This window comes from Trichechus manatus, unplaced genomic scaffold (genome assembly GCF_000243295.1).
Source record: "Trichechus manatus latirostris isolate Lorelei unplaced genomic scaffold, TriManLat1.0 scaffold00003, whole genome shotgun sequence".
Classification (NCBI taxonomy): domain Eukaryota; kingdom Metazoa; phylum Chordata; class Mammalia; order Sirenia; family Trichechidae; genus Trichechus; species Trichechus manatus.
The window spans coordinates 11,654,688-11,670,586 of record NW_004443939.1 but is presented as its reverse complement, the minus strand read 5'-3'; the positions used below and the strand labels follow the sequence as shown (position 1 = coordinate 11,670,586).

The 15,899-nt window shown below is 42.1% G+C and overlaps 1 long non-coding RNA gene across 1 annotated transcript in view; it reads left to right on the top strand.

Moving 5' to 3' along the window:
• LOC111820449 (uncharacterized) overlaps positions 1 to 7,589 on the top strand; it is an 18,670-nt gene extending 11,081 nt beyond the window's left edge. The window contains exon 2 of the long non-coding RNA XR_002823996.1: positions 4,138 to 7,589. This is a non-coding gene — a long non-coding RNA (uncharacterized LOC111820449). The remainder of the gene's footprint in view (positions 1 to 4,137) is intronic.
• The last annotated feature ends 8,310 nt before the right edge of the window (positions 7,590 to 15,899 follow it).

Genomic DNA, 15,899 nt, shown 5'->3' with positions numbered 1-15,899 from the left:
CACTTCTTTTATATCTCAAGAGATTGCCTCAGGACACAATCCAGTCTTGTAGATCAGGTCCTGCCTTACTATCACAACTGCCACCCATCCTCCCTCATTAGCATCATAGAGGCAGGTTTACAACATACAGGAAAATCACACAGTACCAGGAATCATGGCCTAGCCAAATTGATACATTTTTTGGGGGACAGTTCAAACCATGACATTCCACCTTTTGGCCCCCAAAAAATCACATCCTTGCAACATGGAAAACGTATTCACCCCATCATATCATAGCAAAAGTCTTAACTCCAAGTCCAAAACCCAAAAATTCCTCTTCATGTAAAATCTAGACTACAAGTTATTTGCTTCCAAAGGTACAATGGCAGAACAGGCACAAGCTAGACATTTCCTTTCCAAATGGGAGAAACTAGAGGAAAAGAAGTGATAACAGGCACCAAGCAAGTCAGCAGAACACATTACATTAGGCCTCAAGGCATTGAAAATTAATCTGTTCTCTGAGACAATTTACACAATGGCCATGCCCTCCAGACTCTAGGTATTGGCCACAATCTCTGGATTTTGAGTGGAGGCCACTCTGCCCTGGGCTTCAGCTCCACCTTCCAGACCCACTGGGACAGCACCTCTGCTCCCTTGGCTTTAGGCGCACCATTGTCCTACTCCATTGGAGTGACAATGCCACCTTTAGAAACACTAGAGGCCATGGCTCCACCCTTTCAAACCCCTGAGGTCATGGCCATACCTTTTGAGGCTGAAGCCGCTTGGCTTCTTGTGTCCCTTGTCTCTTCAGCTTCTGCTTCCTATGGCCTCTAGGCCCCCGCTCATGCCCGCATCTGCCCTGCTGGGGCAAGTGTTCCAAAGCTCAGTAGCTCCCCCGGAAAGTGCCCGGAGGCACCCCACTCCGCCAGAAAGCCTCGTGCACAGACACTCAGCTCTCTCGCTCCATGGGTCGGCTCCAGCGCCGTCCTTCACCGGTCTTCTGGTTCTGCTGCTATGGTTCTCTGCTGCTGCTGGTTCTTTGTCACTGCCGTACATCTATCTATTCACAATTCTAAAACCGTTTCCACATTTTAGGTATCTGTTAGAGCAGCACCCCACTCCTGGTACCAAATTCTGTCTTAGTGGATGGTTTTAATGAAGAGAAGTTTATTTCCTCATAGTCAAAGTAGGCTAAAAGTCTAAATTCAGGGCATCAGCTCCGGGAAGGCTTTTTCTCTCTCTCGGCCTTCTCATCAGTGTTCCCCTGGACTAGGAGCTTCTTGGTGCAGGGACCCCGTCCAAAGGACGCGCTCTGCTCCTGGCACTGCTTTCTTGATGGTATGAGGTCCCCCTGTCTCACTGCTTGCTTCTGTCTTTTATATCTCAAGAGGTTGCCTCAGGACACAATCCAGTCTTGTAGATCAGGTCCTGCCTTACTAACACAACTGCCACCCATCCTCCCTTGTTAACATCAGAGGCAGGTTTATAATATACAGAAAAATCACACAGTACCAGGAATCATGGCCTCGTCAAATTGATACACACATTTTTGGGGGACATAATTCAAACCATGACAGAGGGAAAAACCACATATGTGGCCTTTTAACATACCTTACCCATTAGTGATCTCAGCCCAATCAATGTCTTAGACTTGGACCAATTGTATTAGCAAGTCCTCTACTGGGACAGAATGAGAAATAAAGGGAATTTGAACAGTAGAGAGGCAAATCCTTGCCTCCTTGTACAGAGAGGTTCAGTTCCAACCTTTGCTCTACCAGTCCTGAGACATTCCTGGTCACCGTGGTCCTTTGCTGACTCACACAGTTCTCTTGTAGCTTCTCTTTCCCCTTCTCCATCCAAAGAGGAGCCATTTCTAGTAGTAACCCCTTGGCCCTCACCTGCTTGGCCTTGAACTCTTGAATTCCAGACACACTGAACTCTCTGGAACTTCACATGTCATACATTCACAGCTTCTCTAAACCACAGACTAGACTGGTTTTGATTAACAGAGAGGGACCGATCTGCCCAGTTGCGTATTATACTACTAGTCCTGAAATTCCTTGGAGTTTTCTGCTCTCTTAAAAGGAATTTCTGACAAACTCTGGAAGAACTTCTAAGAAGGGAAAGTTCTGGGATTGGTGATTTCTAATGTGATTTGAAACACTCCTAATTTTTAGTGTTTTAGCAGGTGGGAAAAAGTGCTTCAAGGGTGATGTGTTGTGCAATCGTTGGCCTTGGTGAGGATTTCACCAGCTTCTGTGATCTTCCTGTTTTCCCCTGTTGCTGGTTTTGTAAAAGTTCTTCAGGTTTTTACTTACCCTTCCTTGACCCTGGAATCTCCATCTGAGTCAGCAAGATGTTACAGAGTTTCAGTGGTGGACGTAGTTTGGAGTCACCCCGCTCTTGTCAACAGACAAAGCCATCCTGGGTCCTGTTTCTTCTAAACAGGGAAGCTGGGGCTCTATCTGTGGCAGGAACTGGAAGGCTTGCCTAGGCCTGGAGGTCCTTGTCATCTTCAGGACAGTTCATAGATGTAAGGTGTTGCAGTAGGGTGAGTGAGAAGTGATGTAAGAAAGAAATCTGATGGGATTTTTCCACTGCCTTGATTAAAAAAAAAAATACACAATGTATGTCTGGTTGGTGGTGTCATTGTGTTCTTCAGTTTAGGTGTGTGGGAATAGGAAAAGTGGAAGGGGGGTGTTAAGACACTTACTCCTATGATCCTGCCACGTTAAAAATAAACGTTTCATGGTAAGAACACTGTTGCAGCCAACGACATGATTTAGTTGATTTTTCTGCTCTTTCTCAGTGTGAAGGTAACTTGTTTCAAGTAAGCACTTACAATGTAATTTCCGTGTCCTTACACATTTAAAGTTCTCTAATTTGTAGAGCCTTAGACATATTTCCAGGGTTTCTGACATAGCTAAGCATAGCCTTAAAATTCTGTAAAATGAAAACTAAATACTATAGCTGTGGGAAAACTGAAAAACGGAATGAGAAACGGCTGGACGAGAAGTCAAGATGATGTGGCATCTCTTGCTGGCTTCATGACTTTTCCGGTGATGTTGAGCAACTCGACTTCCCATGTCGCAGCTGCCTCATCTGCCTCCCTCTTTGGTGTTGTGGAAAAGATGAAATTGTATGTGTGTGTGTGTGTGTGTGTGTACATATATACATATATATGAGAGACTATTTGGATGACTAAAGCCACATTCCAGTGTGACATATTTCTTATTCACAAAGTGTACATATACAGTATCTGGAGCAAAACGATAGCAATTAGTATTTTTAAGTAACTCAGAGTGAAAAAAAAATCCTAATTAGTCTTGCTACTCAACTATTACCAACAGCCTCATTAAAGGGGCATTCTATAGCTTGTTTTCTATCTTGAAAGATTTTTCCATTATATGTTTAAATCTGACAATAAGGAAAGTAAAAGCATAGAGATCATAAATAGACAATAATGAACTTCTCTAGGGATTATATGTTTCATTAGCCATGAGTAAAACACATTCTCCCTCAGCATGGAGCTTTCATTTTAGGTCATGCTTCGGAAATCAGCTTTTAGTTGTAAGAACATTGGTCTGCTCCCACTGGTTTCCATGTATGCAGTATTCTACCTTGATCATGCAACACAAGATTGGAGCAGAGAGCTAGCTCTTGACCCTACCACACCGATTTAAAAATGTATTGCTATGCCTAGAATATTTACAGTTCCCTGAATAACCAGCCAATTATAAAGGTACAACAAATTTGCCTATGCCATTCTTAAACTGGCTTATTTCTTTGAGATCAGTTACTTTTTAAGACAATAATTTTCTTATGTTTCTGTACTTCATGTAGAGATTTTTTTTTCTAAAAACTGATTCCTTAAAACTCTGCATTCATGTTTACACAGCCCATCCTCTTCATAGTTTGTTCTCGCCATTATCTGTCCAGTCAAGTTCATCTGTTACCACATAAATTCTGAACTTTTATTTTCTACAAGATTATGAGGAGATGAATAATGATGCTAAGTAATGGGAAGAAGCAGAGGACCATTCCAACTCAGTCCATTAGAAATTCATTTTCATTTTTTGCTACTCTCTTTGCAAATGAACTTTGAGACAAATTAGTTAGACTCCCATTGCTTGAAATTTTTTTTTTTTTTTTTTTCAGTTTGAAATGAGTATCTTCACAAATATTTCAGGATCAGTTGGAGATAGCTGCCAGGAGCACTTTTCTGAGAAGACCCCTGAGGCCACGTCTGGGCTCTGCAGGAAGGAATACTATGATCAACTATTAACGGCTATCTGTGATCAACTATTAGTGTCTGCCATGGGCACAGTATTGAGGACTAAGCGCGTTTGCCACCCCACTTCTAGATAATCAAGCAGTATTTTCGGTACAGAGGTTTAGATTCTCTGGAAAGGCAGAAATTATCAGCATTTACTGATAAGGACTAGATTTCTGGAAAGCTGTGTCATTGGGAATATAGACACCCTTTTTTTTGGGAGAGCATTATGGATTTAAAAAGAAAGGTCTACCAGTATAATCTATACCTAGACATAGTATTTTTTCTCACTCCCTATATTACCATTCAGTGATTTCCGTTAGGGAAAAACAAAAAGCTATCCTGACTTACCTATCTCAAACTATTCCAATATTACTAATCTCATATCATAAAATTCCACTCCTTAATAAATGAATTTTGGCCAGTCTTGGCATAAGTTGATATTCAGAATTTTGCATAAGTAATTGGATCAACAATAGCCAGAAGAGATCTTCCCTTTTTCCTTTTTTTTTTAATTGTCAGGATTATTTGCCTGTACTGACTTTTTGTTCAACACCTGTGTACCAAGGCACTCATCCTCATTCAAACCTTGAAAGAGTAGAGGAGTTACATTTCATAACTGTAGAACCTGAGGAGGCGCACAGAGGTCTTCAAGCCACACAGGTAAGTAAGTGGTAGAGCAGGGTATGATTCCAGAACATACAACTATATAAGCAATTAAGTTAATATAAGTTAATACAACTTTGCTTTGGAATGTTGATAAGTAGGTGAGGCTTTCAAACTGAATTAGACTCAGCATGCGTGAAAGTGCTTTAAAACTTACAAACCGTCATAAGCACTGCCTCTCCTTCCGCTGGTGCCCTCTTCTGATGCAGTCTCCTCTGTGCGACTTTTTAAGATGAAAAGTCAATCATGGAACCACTTTCCTTAAAAGCTCTGTAACGGCTTCCTTTACTCTTGGGATCAAGAGTAACTATGCCCCATGAGGTCCCAGCAAATCTGGTTCCCATCTTTTGTGCCCGGTTGGCTGGTTGTCCTTTGCTTTTCCTGGGAATCAAGCTCCTTCCAAGCTCAGGTACATTTCCTTCTGCCTGGAACACCCTTCCTGTCCACTTCACCTAGTTATTGCTTATTCTTCAGTCTCAAGCTAAATATTACTTTTTCAGATAGCTCTTCCCCTGCTACCCATGACTAGGTCCAGTCTCACGGCACCCTTTCCTTTTCCTTCAGGGTGTTTGTCACAATGGAATTTCACAGACATATATGGTATGTGTGTGTGTGTTTAATATCTTGTCAGGTCGTGAGTTCAGCGAGGCCAGGGACCATGGCTCTCCTATCTGTTACTGTATTCACAGTACCTGGCGCAGAGCCTGGCATGCGGCTGTCAGGAATCTAACATGGTGGTGTGAGATGCTGAGTGGAATCTTTCCTGTTGTCTAAGAATGGGTGAGAAGAGCCCACAGTGAAGAACAAGATGTTTAAAATCTCCATCTTCTATGGTCAGAGAACTGAGTTTTCATATAGAACTTTTTAGAAAGATGTCGTTTCTGCAGAACCAACTCTCAAATTGTCCCCATTCCTCACACCCGTATAACAGGGCTGGAGGAGGGGGAGAAGTCACCTTTTGGGGGTACTTTCCTCAAAGATGGGGAACATTCAACTTGGAGATTATCATTTTTCTGAGAACTGGTGAGCCACTATCCCAGCAAGTGCTTCTTATGCCCATGGCCTGTGAAGCTAAGAGAAGGAGCAGGGAGAAAGAGAGAGGAGAGAGAGAAAAACTACATTTGGTGGGAGAGGGATGTGAGTTTCCTTGGACTCCATGGTTTGAAGTGAATCCCTGGAAGGAGGCTCGGGACTTGGTGCCTTCTTGCCAGTGCTTCACAGGAGAGCTGCTCTCCACAACCCATGAGTATCCTCGGAAGTGCCTCTCAACAAAGAGGTAATAGATGTGCCCCCATGTGTGAGCCAGGATATGGAGAGTGTTCCAAAGAAGAGGCTCCCTGGCCTGTCAGAAAACCCAACCCCACCAAAGTGGGGTGGTTCACGTGAGGAACCCAAAGACCACTTTTTCACTGTGGATAGTTACGGAGGGAAACAACCAAGGAATAAGCTCAGGGAGGAGGGATGCAGGGTGAGAGAGCAGACCACCTCACTCCTCTACCCCAAGTCACTGAAGCCACGAGCCACAAGTTTTGTATTGAATATGAGGTTAAAATGGTAACCAAAATGAGACTTCTGGCCACTCAAATGGGGAAAAGATCAGTTTGAGATATTTTTAATGACTTAAGAGGAAAGGGGGGAGTTAGAGCACAGAGGTAGAAGTTATTTGAAATAAAATTGTTTCGTGTTTTATTCTTCACTGAGTTGAACCTCAAAACAGTTAAGATAATTTATTAAAAGGGTAAAATGAACTGCAAAATATCCCTTCAGACTGAAGGTTGCACGTCAGTATATCTTCCCCTAAGTAAATCTCCTCACCCACTGCTGCTAACTTATGAAGGAATGGAAATACCAGTTCAATCCTTCTAACACTTCCAGAAAAGGCCTGGTGACTCCCACTGCTGTCTCTTCTCCTTCCTCCAGGGAGCAAAAAGGCAATTTAGTGAGACAGCAGAGTCCAATAAGGAAATTTCCCCATAAGCCGTCTCCTGGCTCATTTGCCTGAAGGAAACATGCATGAGGACAGCTGACAGGGGTTTATCCAATGTTACCTATAGGTTATCATTCAGTGGTGTGAGGGTAAGACACCCACATCTTTGACCATTCTTCTTTGTAATCAATGGATTCATTAAGAATATCCAAATAGAACCAGCTGGCTAAAAAACCCGAAATAAAAACTTTGAAATGCACCTTCCTTTGACAATGTCAGTCCTACCCAGAAATCAAGTTATAAATGATTGACTAGGAACCTACTGGGTGTCAGTCCCATTAGGATTCTATCTGGAGGGAACCTTAGAAAACATTTGCTCCAGTGTTTTTCAAACTGTAAGTTCAAAATCAATTAAATATACCTTGACCAACATTTCAAAAAAGAAAATATGATTGAAAATATCAGAGTGCATAGCAAGTGGTAAGGATAATATTACTTCATGAAATTTTACAGTTGACTGTTACCTGTGTGCAAATTTATGTACTGGGACACATGTATTTTTCACTTTGTTTCAATTAAGTTCATAAATCACTGATCTAGATGTTAGATTCTAGATCATCTCCTTGTTGTTAGGTGTGATCGAATTGGCTCCGACTCATGGTGACTTTATGACGGAATGAAGTGTTGCCCGGTCCTGCGCCATGCTCACGATAGCAGGCATGTTTGAGCCCATTCTTGCAGCCAGTGTGTCAATCCATCTCATTGAGAGTCTTCCTCTTTTTTGCTGACCCTCTACTTTACCAAGCCTGGTGTCCTTCTTCAGGGAGTGATCCCTCCTGATAAAGGGTCCATCTCATTATGTATTGTAAATTATGGAACTAAAACCCAGAAAGGTGAACATATTTTTACAAGGTCAGTAGGAACAGAGCAGGAATTAAGACCCAGTCTCAGACTCCCAGTTAATGCTTCCCCCTTTCTTCTCACTTGGCCCTGAGTAAATAGTCGTAGCTAGAATTCAGTGAGTGATTACTATCTGCAAACCGCTGTGCTAAATATATTATTCTATGAGGAAGGGAGGTAAGTTTGTGTTCTATTTGTTTCAAGTAAAGATTCATGGCTAAACAGTGACTTAGATCAGCACTACAGTTCATGACAAGATTTGTACAGACATTGTGGGTAAACAATTAGGAACCTTTATAGCAAATCGACAGTGATTTTGTTTGTTGAATCTAATAATAAAAGCAATAACTAATTTTTTTTGTCTTTTTAAAATATCTTAGTAATTAATTTTTATTGCATTTTAACAAAAATATTCATCCATGATAGATTGGAAATAAGAACAAAACTGGTCCTTTACTGTACATAATTTAAGAAGCACTGACTGAGACCCACCAAAGTCAACAACTTTGTCTCTTAACACCCTTTCACTCCTTCTGAACTGCCAGGTGGTCAGAGCTATCCCTGAAAGGGGCAGATTGCTGGGCCCAACTCCCCCAACAGCAGAGAAAGGGTTACTGTGCTATCCACAGTGAATGGGGGACTTCCAATTCTAGAAATAGCTCCCTTTGCTTTGAGGAAGGCTAGTGGAGGAGAGCTAGTGTTAGTACACCAATAAATACCCCCAAACTTTCATTTACTTTAGAACTTGCAGATGTGGAAGTGATGGTGGTGTGACTTCTACTTTTGCCCTCTGGGAAAGCAGAAAGAGCACCTTCATTGTAAAGCTGCCCCCATGAGAAAAAGTTCAACACAGAGCAAATTAAGTTCTCATCTCCCAAGACTCTTAATCAGAGTGTTAAGAACCAGAGGGACAATGCTACAGAGGTCTCTGAGAAAATAGGGCTGATTAAACACAGCCTGTGGATCTCCTTGACTTGCAGGCTCTGGAGGGAAGCACACTTCATAAATCCTTTTGGAATTCTTTTTGGCAAAATCCTTAGATTTGTAGAACTGCTTGAGTGAATCATTGTATCTTTGTTTGCATCTTTTTGAATTCTGAAGACCGCATCCAAGGAGTTAGCAAGGCTGAGCACTGGATTGAGCATTTAATCAGTTGAATGCTTCCTTATGTCTTCCTGGTTTGTTCTCATAACAAGTGACCTTAGTCCAACTCCTAGCAACACATGATGGTGGAATGTTCCCGTCTGAGGAATATTGCCTGGAAGCTCCTTAGTTTTTCTACTTGAATACACTGAAAATTCAGATGGGTTTGGTTATTAAACAAACACAAGTAAAATATTATTATTATTATTATTATAATCCACTACCCATATGTGGTAGCTTGCATGTTGCTGTCATGCTAGAAGCTATGCCATTGGTATTTCAAGTATCAGCAGGGTCACCCATGGTAGACAGGTTTCAGCGAAGCTTCCAGAGTAAGACACACTAGGAAGAGAGGCCAGGCGATCTACTTCTTAAATTCGGCCAATGAAAACCTATGGATCACAACATAGTATTGTCCGATATAATGTTGGAAGATGAGCCCTTAGGTTGGAAGGCAGTTCACAGTGGCTGCAACCATGGACTCAGACATGCCAACAACCATAAAGATAGTGCAGGACAGGGCAACTTTTCGTTATGCTATACATGGGGTCACCATGGATCTGAGCCAACTAACAACAACAACATTATAATAATAATGTACGCTGTTATCTGTTGTGTGCCCACTATTTTACATATGTTATTACTAAGTATCACAACAGCCCTGGTCAAATGGGGTGGGGGTGGGGGACTAAGGCATAGAGAAGTTAGGTCACTTGCCTGATGCAACTCAGTTCAAACCCAGGTTTCACCATTCTTGCACAAATGAGGCAGCGCCAGAACCCCAAAGTCATTACATTTTCATTGATTCCTCTCTTTCACCTGCAAATATCAGAATCCACTTCCTTTTGGTTTTGACTTTGAATACACATCACCTATTGAATAATTCAGGAGTTGGATGATGCATTTTACTGTAGGTCCTACCAGCTCAGAAGTCCCTGTGGTAATCATAGCTAACACGAATTGAAGACTTTCTACTGAATCAGCCTACGCACATTTACCTGCATTAGCTTACTCATTCCTTTCACAGAAACCACCTCCCTCCTCTCCATCTTCTTCCCTGCTTTATTTTCCCATAGCACTTCCGTATGCTATGTTCACACTAACATTCTACAATTTACGTGCTGTGTTTACTGCTGCCTCACCCCACTAGAATGCAAGCTCCGTGAGGGCTTTATGTCTTTTTAGTTCAATGATAGATATACCCAGCAAGTAGAACCAAGCCTGCCACATAATAGGTGCCCAGATATTTGTTGAATTAATGAATGAACCATCCTTAGAGGTAAATATCGCTGTCATCTCTGTTTAACAGATAAGGAAACTAAGGTTTGTGGAGTTAAATAATGTGCTGAAATGTAGAAGCAGTTATTTTCTTATTTCAAAATTAATTTTTAAACATCAGTGGTAATGATAGCTTCCTTTCTCCACAGTATTGTCGCAATGAAAAAGTTACCACCGAAAAAAGAGGTTGATTTGGCACTTCAGGTACCTGCCTCTGAGTAGATAAGCAGTGTCTGTTTAGCCAGTATTAAGAGAAATAAGATATCTTCCCTATTCTTCCTTACTCTGCTGCCCCCAAGAGGTTACAGCATTGTGAAGGAGCACATAAATTGCTTGCTAACACAAGACCGCTTCTGTTGGAGCAGTCATCGTCTTCTTTTGAAATAGAATTCCTGAGTTGGTATCTAGGCCAACGTTCTACCTAGTACCAGATTCTGGGACTCAGGTCCTTCTTCACTGGACAGCTTGTCTTCACTGGACAGCTTGTATCATGGGTAGACAGCTGTATTGTCATTGGATGCCTGCATTATCAGAAAATTCTTCCACTGAGCTGAAATCTATCCCCAGGTAACTTCCACGTCTGAGTTCTGCTTTCCTGGAGCTGACAGAATAAATGAAGTCATCCCTTCACATATCAGTCCTTCAAATATTGGTTTATATATACTCGCTCTTGGACTTGCTTTGTCTTAGTCTTTCAGACACTCCTCATGTGGCATCTTTCCAACCATTTTCCCATCCTGCTTGCTCCTTTTGGCACACCCTCCAGCTTGTTCACGTCAGACTTAAACGTGTCATCCTAATGGGAACCCAGTACACCAGGTGTGGGATTTGGATGCATTCACTGTTTTTTGGCAATCACACCACCCTGTTGGCTCATCCACACTCCTGAAGTCTTTTAGTATGAACAATTGTCAAACTCAAGGAGCCTTGGTGGTGTAGTGGTTAAGCGCTCAGCTTCTAACCGAAAGATTGGCTGTTCAAACCTACCAGCTGCTCTGCAGGAGAAAGATGTGACAATCTGCTTCTGTAAAGATTACAGCCTTGGAAACCCTGTGGGGCAGTTCTACTCTGTCCTACAGGGTCAGTAGGAGTCAGAATCAACTTAACAGCACAAAAGAATTGTCAAACTAGTGGGAAAAAGTACTGCACAGATAGAACCAAGGGTTATAATGATTGTGATAAATAATAGCGAAGTTTTTGAGAAACTCTGCCCTCCATTTCTCTGTGCACTCCCCCGCCACACCCAAGGCAGTTATAAAAACAACCATTCATTGAGTTCTGACTATGTGTCCGACTGTCCCATACAGCTTACATATACTACATTATTTAACTTTCTAAACAATGATATTAAACCATTTGCTTTCGAGTCAATTCCAACTCATGGCGACCTCGTGTTTCATAGTAGAACTGTGCTCCATTGGGTTTTCAGTGGTGTGATCTTTCGGAAGTAGATTGCTAGGCTTTTTTCTGAGGCACCTTTGAGATGATTTGAACTGCCCACCTTTCAGTTAGTAGCTGAGCGTTTAACCGTTTGCACCACCCAGGGACTCCTAAACTACCATGTTAGCAGATACAATTAAACTCTATTTTACAGTCGAGGAGACTGTGATCTGAAAGGTTAACTAACTTGCTTAAGATCATGTAACTTGCAATTGGTGGAACATGGATTTGAAACTATAGGGAACCCTGGTAGCGGATTGGTTAAGTGCTTGGCTGCTAACTGAAAGGTCGGAGGTTTGAACCCACCAGCCCCTACATGGAAGAAGGATGTAGCAGTCTGCTTCTATAAAGATTATAGCCCTGGAAACCCAGTGGGGCAATTCTATCCTGTCCTATAGGGTCACTATGAGTCAGAATTGACTCAAAGGCAATGGATTTGGTTTGGTTTGGATATGTTTGTTTGGCTCCAAATCCCAAGCTTGATAAGAAGCACTTCCAGGAGCTACAAAGAGGACAAGCTTAGCTACCCAGGGTTACTTTCATTTTCTTTGAAAAACACGCACAAGAAAACATTTTGAAGGAGTTACAATAGCATCTTCCTATCCTTTGAAGGAGGGAAAGAGAAAATAAAAGACCCAAATTATTGAGCTCCTACTCTGTGCCAGCTGCTCCGTATGTTTTATCTCATTAAAATAAGACATGACAATTCTTCAAGGAGGGCACTATTACCATTCTCATTTTACAGGTGAGGAAACTGTGGCTTAGAAAAGATAAGGCTAGATTACTCACACAGCTACCTGATTCCAGAGTCAACATTCATTCCACCACGCCATCCCTCCTCTCAGAGAAGGTTTTCCGACCCAACTGTAACTGCCTCACTCCCAGAGGGTCTCTGGCTAGCCTTTATTACCCTGTGACAGTCTCCTCTCTCCCGTCCGCCGCTTTCAAACTTGGTGACTTACCAAATTACCAAAACTGAAAAGGAAAAAAACTCTCGCCAAAATAGATGAGCATTCATTCATTATTGTGATTCGAACCCAGTTAGCGGCTCCACAGGAGAAAGACCTAGTGATCTGCTTCCATAAAGATTACAGCCAAGGAAACCCTATGAGGCAGTTCTACTCTGTCACATGGGGTGGCTATGAGTCAAAAATTGACTTGACAGCACCCAACAACAACGATATGCATAGTTTTGGACTAAGGAGCAGTCATGGAAGCATAAGAAGTCAGCTGAAATTATTAGATGAATTAATTGCTAAGCTCAAATGTGGACCATCATGCCCGTCTTTTTCTCAACTATATGACCCCATATGTGAATTCATAGTGAATGTAGCTGCTGCTGCCAAGGTCTGATCATTTAGTCTTGCTCACTTGACTGCTGTGGACCCACTCGTCTCCAGGCTGCATTAATTTACTTGCTAAATCATAGATACAGAAATTCTTTATTTGGGGGCTACTAGTAGGAACCCTGTCAAACCACATTACTAACATTTTCATTTGCATAAAACATGTGCTCACAAAATTATTCCATTTGATCCTCCCAACCACCTGATAGTGTAGGTTGGGCAAGGATTCATAGTCCTGTTTTACGAATAGGGTGTCTGAAACTCAGACTAAGGGACTTAGTCTCTAAGGGGCACAGCCAGGACACAGCCCATTGGAACAGTGAATCCTGCACTTGCGCTTTCTTGTCCCTTTCCTCTTCACTCCTCACCTGTGCTTGTACATCTCTACCCTTGCCATTGGCCTCTTGGGAAACAACAGTCAACAGCTCTGAAAGAAGTGAGCCAGACCAAGCAGGAACCACTCTTGGGAAGGAGAAAGACAAGAAAGAGGGAAGAAGATTTATGGTATGGTGACATGTGATATAGAAAATAATAAAACCGGCTAAGGGGTAAAGAGAGTGGCAAGATTAGGATTACTATTTTATAGGGTAGTATTTTACCCTGTGTTCCCCCAGAAAGCAGAAAATGAGGCCAAGGTTTAAGTGCCACTACTTTACTGGGGAGAGCATTTCCAGGGAAGCAAGAGGAAGGGAAAAGGAGAGTGAGGCAGGAAGGAAGGGAGAGCCAACACATAGTACGTTAGCCAGGTGGCCACTGCTGTGATCATCTTGAGGGATCGTCTTGCAAGAGGTCATATAAACGCAGGTATCTCAAGAGAGTCCATCTGGGGGCTCTCTCCTGATAGCCAAAAGCCTTAACTCCTGCTCTTCCAGCCATTCATGCAGATCTTTCACCAACTCACACCTTGGCATCAACAGGGAAGCGGCACTAACCTTAGACCCAGGTAAGAGGAGGCCCTGCCATGGATACATGCTTCTTGTTGTTAGCTGCCACTGAGTCAGTTCTAACACTGCATGTCACAAAATCAATCTCTCTTTCTCTCTCTCTTACACACACGCACACACATGCACGCACACGCACATTTATTAATCAGCCTTTGTTACTTGGGATTGGTGCTCAGCACTGGTAGAGCATAACCCTAAACATCAGCTCTTGGGGCCAACACTTTTCAGGCCCTGGAGAAATACTTCTCTATATTTTTTTTCCTCCTCTCCTTGAAATAAAAAGCAACAACTACATTCAAATGCAGTGCAGGTTTGTAGATGGTGCAACTGCTGAAATCAGAGATGGCCACCGCGTCAGATAGGGGGAAGATTTGAGTGGTAGAAGTTCTTAGGTAAAAGAAAAAAAAATGTGAAATTTTCAAATCTCCTCCCCCCATTATGAATTCAGTCGAGTCTTGTGTAATGAAGTGTCATTTCCCAGTAGTGCTGAGCATTTGTTTTCTTCTCTTCATGTTCCAGATTGTGATTCTGGGGATATTTGTAAAACATCAAAGTATTAGCAAAAGTTGTACATGGTGGCTGAAGAATATTTTTTAATATTAAGCAATTCGTTGTTGTTGTTTTAGGTGCCATCTAGTCAGTTCTGACTCATAGCAACCCTAGGCACAACAGAAGAAAACACTGGCCGGTCCTGCACCATCCTCACAATTGTTGTTATGTGTGAGCCCATTGTTGCAGCCACTGTGTCAATCCATCTTTTTGAGGGTCTTCCTCTTTTTCACTGACCTTCTACAAAACATATGTTTAAGAACATTTAAATGTGTCAGGATTGGATCCTTTCATCCTACTTATTCAGTCTGTATGCTGAGCAAATAATCCCAGAAGCTGGACTATATGAAGAAGAATGTGGCATCAGGATTAGTGGAAGACTCATTAACAACCTATGATATGCAGATAACAAAACCTTGCTTGCTGAAAGCAAAGAGGACTTGAAGCACTTACTGATGAAGATCAAAGACTTCAGCCTTCAGTATGAATTATACCTCAACACAAAGAAAACAAAAATCGTCACAACTGGACCAAGCAACATCATGATAACCAGAGAAAAGATTGACTTGTCAAGGATTTCATTTGACTTGGATCTACAATCAACCCTAATGGAAGCAGCAGTCAGGAAATCAAACGACGTATCGCATTGGGCAGATCTGCTGCAAAAGACTCTTTAGGGTATTAAAAAGCAAAGATGTCACTTTGAGGACTAAGGTGTGCCTGACCCAAGCCATGGTATTGTCAATCGCTTCATATGCATGCAAAAGCTGGACAATGAATAAGGAAGACCAAAGAAGAATTGATGCCTTTGAATTATGGTGTTGGAAAAGAATATTGAATATACCATGGACTGCCAGAAGAACAAACAAATCTGTCTTGGAAGAAGTACAGCCAGAATGCTCCTTAGAATCAAGGATGGCAAGATTTCATCTCACATACTTTGGACATGTTATCAGGAGGGACCAGTTCCTAGAGAAGGGCATCATGTTTGGCAAAGTAGAGGGTCAGACAGAAAGTGGAAGACCCTTAACTGGATGGATTGACACAGTGGCTGCAACATAGGCTCAAACATAGCAGTGATTGTGAGGATGGCGCAGGATGAGGTAGTGTTTTGTTCTGTTGTATGTAGTGTCGCTATGAATCTGAACTGACTCTACGGCACCAAACAACAAGATTTTCAACTGCCTCATATGCATGTGAAAAGCAGACAATGAAAAAGTAAGACGGAAGAAGAATTGATGCATTCAGATTGTAGTGTTGGCGAAGAATATTGAATATGCCATCAGCTGCAGAAGAAGGAACAAATCAGTCATGGAGGAAGTATAGCTGGAATGCTCCTAGAACAAGGATGGCGAGACTTCGTCTTGCTTACTTTGGACACATCTTCAGGAGGGACCAATCCCTGGAGAAGCACATCATGCTTGGTAAAGTAGAGGGTCACTGAAAAAGAAGGA